The sequence below is a fragment of the Myxocyprinus asiaticus genome, chromosome 45 (assembly GCF_019703515.2).
Source record: "Myxocyprinus asiaticus isolate MX2 ecotype Aquarium Trade chromosome 45, UBuf_Myxa_2, whole genome shotgun sequence".
NCBI classification, from domain to species: Eukaryota; Metazoa; Chordata; class Actinopteri; order Cypriniformes; family Catostomidae; genus Myxocyprinus; species Myxocyprinus asiaticus.
In genome coordinates this window covers 26,709,314-26,713,237 of record NC_059388.1, presented here as the reverse complement: position 1 = coordinate 26,713,237, position 3,924 = coordinate 26,709,314, and positions in this window count along the sequence as shown.

Here is a 3,924-nt window from a genome sequence, read left to right as displayed (position 1 = left end):
TCACCATGCTTGTAGAAACTCCTCCCCCCTCGGGTAGGACCTACCAGGCGACTTTTCCACATGACATACTTCCGACAAGACTCGGTAAGACCATGTGACATATTTCCACTTGAAATACTCCCCCCTTCTCTGGGTGGGGTGTGGTCACCGCGGTGTCTTCCCCTTGGGAGTGACCCCCCACGACGTAGACATTTATGACCCCCAGTCGGTTAACAAATTCCACTCTTTTTGGGGAGAAAAAAGAGGAAAAGAGGCCACGGCTGGGCAAGCCTGTCCCTATTTGTTGGGCAGTCAACTTGTTCCCGAAGGACCATTCGACGCTCATAAGAGCATTGGGGGAGGTTACTTGACGGCCTGGTGCGCTGGCAACGAGGCACACAGAGGTCTGCCCATCTCGCACCGCTAGTCCACATAACACAATTTAGTAGTCATGCCGTTTTGTATAGGGACCCCTAGTGTCACTACATCAACACAACGTCGAGTGAGTGACAGATAGGGAACGTCCTGGTTACATTCGTAACCTCCATTCCCTGATGGAGGGAATGAGACGTTTTGTCCCTCTTGCCACAACGCTGAACTACACACTGAAATGGCCAGGACCTGGTCTTGACTCCTCAGCACAAAACCTGAATGAGTGGTTGCATACCAGCTCCTTTTATACCCGTATGTCCGGGGGAGTGGCATGCAAATTCCACTCGCCAATTCCCATTAGCCTTTTTTCAAAGATCAGAAGTGTTTAGGGCTCCCAAGAGTGACCCCTAATGTCACTACATCGACACAACGTCTCGTTCCCTCCATCAGGGAAAGGAGGTTACGAAAGTAACCAGGACGTTTCCGGTCATTCGACCGACGTACTACTTTAACTCCCATAGAGAAAAATAAACCAAAGAACAATAATATGACAATATGTTGGTCAGTCTGTCTGTCTGTCTAATTTAAAGGCTTACTAAACTTTTTAAAACTTTAACACCAGGTTTTGTCATGCCAACATTGACAGCCGTTTAAAAGTAGCCAGGTATTATAAATAAAACTAATTTTTTTTCTTTTTTTTTTTTTTAAACAGACTAAATAAAAAAAAAAATTGAAAGTCACACATACAGTAAATGGCAAATATTTCATTATATTATAACAGATGTTTTACCTGTGACCTAACCTGGTCCAGAATGGCTTATGCTGGTCGAGGCTGGTTTGGTGCAAGCCCAATCTTGAATGCTGGTCAACCAACATGGTATTTCTGGTAAAGCTGGTTGACCAAGGAAATCTGGCTGGTTAGGCTAGTTAAGAACCCTGGTGGGTACACTAGCATACTAGCATCTAAAACACAATATATAACAGCAATTCTTGTCTTTTCAACAGGGGAGAGAGGCAAGAAATTGACAAATTACACAAATTAAATGTCCAGAGGATGATGAGGACGTGGACGCACTGCAGCACTCTGTACCTTGTGACCTTGCTTACTTAATGATGCTTTCCAGATGCCAAACTAACTTGAGCGTAAACCTATTAAAGCGCTACCCTACGACCCTGTGATAATCTTCCCAGTGCAGAACACAATGATTTTGAAAGAATATAAACCCTCTCCTGCAGCAATGGCAGTTAATCAATTCAAATCTTATTTTAAACAAGCAGTATGTTATTTTTCTTCCCTAAGGGAATTATTCATGAAGGCTAGCCTTTAGCAAAACAGCACTGTGCAACTACATTCTTAAATAGAATTGAACAAGTTAGTGAGGGTTATCACAATTGAATTGGGCTATATTTCATGTATTATGTCATGGTAAATTAGCCCTCTAATCAATAACCATATTGGATAATTATACATCCCAGCATGGACCATGCAAGTAATTTAGCGATCCATTACTTAATCCAGCGCAAAAACAACTCTTTATCTAAATACTGGTGAAACTGTATGCTGAATAACCATATATTTTGCTCTAACCATAAAAGCATTTTTATGGGAAATATCTGTACTAATGCCAAATTCCAATCTAGGTACCCTAGTCAGGATCGACGGCATATGTAATTTGACATGAATTAAAACAAGGCGGTGAAGTATAGGTGCAGTCAATTGAATAGGTTGTCTTTGTGTCGATTTTACAGCCAGTAAATCATTGAAAATGTGTCTTTAAAATAATTTCCAGTAAATCTACATTTAGAATAAGTTTAAAACCAACTCAAGCCATGCATACTCAAAATCACAGACTCAAGGTGGCCTTCAAAATATGAAATGTGTCAGGCTGAAATGTTGTTTTTATATATAGTATTAAAATTATCCATTGAATAACTGAGTGACCCTAACCATAAATAGATCTTATTTTAGAGTAACAAAGACGATGTGTATTATAGCTCGATCTGGGATATTTTTTGCTTTAATTTGCAGTCAATCACATGTAGTTGAGGCCAATATACAGTGGCAAGAAAAAGTATCCCTTTGGAATTATCTACATTCATGTATATATTTGTCTTTAAATCTGGTTTGAATGTTGGAAAAGTATATGAACCCCTAAGCTAATGACATCAACAAAAGTTAATTAGAGTCAGGAGTTAGCAAACCATCTAATTATTGAAACCAGATTGGAGGTGTGGGTTAGAGCTACTTTGACTTATAAAAAGCACTCAAACATTTTGAGCTTGCTATTCACAAGAAGCATCTGCTGACATGGACCATGTCTCACAAAAAAAGAGATCTTAGAAGACCTACAATCCAAAATTGTTGCCTTGCATAAAGCTGGAAAGGGTTACAGAGTTATCTCAAACAGCTTAAATATTCATCTGTCCACAGTTAGAAAACGATTCTATAAATGAAGATGATTTAGTACTGTGGCTACTCTCCCTAGAAGTGGCCATCCAGCCAAGATGACTTAATGAGGTAAAAAAGAACCCTAGATTGACAGCTAAAGACATGAAGGAATCATTGGAACTGGTTAACATCTCCATTCATGAGTCTACTAAACGGAAAACATTAAACAGGCAAGGAATGGCCCAGTCAGAGCCCAGACCTTAACCCAATAGAAATGCTGTGGAACGACCTCAAGAGAGCCATTTACACCGGACATCCTAAGAATATGGCTGAGCTGAAGCAGTTCTGTAAGGAAGAATGGTTCAAAATTCCTTCTGAACATTGTGCAGGTCTAATTTGCAGCTACCGGAAATGCTTGGTTGAGGTTATTGCTGCCAAAGGAGGATCGATCAGTTATTAAATTCAAGGGTTCACTTACTTTTTCCACAGCACTGTGAATTTCTAATGGGATGTGTTCAATAAAGACATGAAAGATTATAATTGTTTGTGTGTTGTTAGCTTTAGCACATTGAGTTTGTCTATACATGTGACTTTGATGAAGATGAGATCAAATTTTATGACCAATTAATCCAGAAAACCAGCTAATTCCAAAGGGTTCACATAGTGTTTCTTGACACTGGAAGGTATTTATTGCGTTTCAACTGGTTTTGAGAATGGAAACTTGGCTTTACCTTAAGATCGTTCTGCTCACATTCTCAGGCGAGAGCACATCTTTAGAAAGAATATTTCTTTAAGACAGTCCAACACATTAAACGGACAGTACTTCTATTCCTCACAGCCTTATTTTCATTCTACACTAATTAAATATGCCATCTACCCTAACTAAGGTTTGTTTACCCATCTACACAAATATACTATAAGGTGTACGTAACCTGACCTACCAACGGCATATCTATGAAACAAGTCAAGCGACAATGTTCTATTTCACTGTCGCACTTCCGATTGGCTGCAATGATGGGCATCTCAGCGGGCCAATCAGACTGTGCCAGAACCAGGCCAGTCCAGCACTGGCAGATGGACAAATGAGTGGTGAGGTGCCTTCAGTAGCTCTGTGAGTGATGATGAGGAGTCTGTGTTTGGCAGGTCACCCACACAGATGGTGAGAGCCTCGCTTTCCTGCTGCC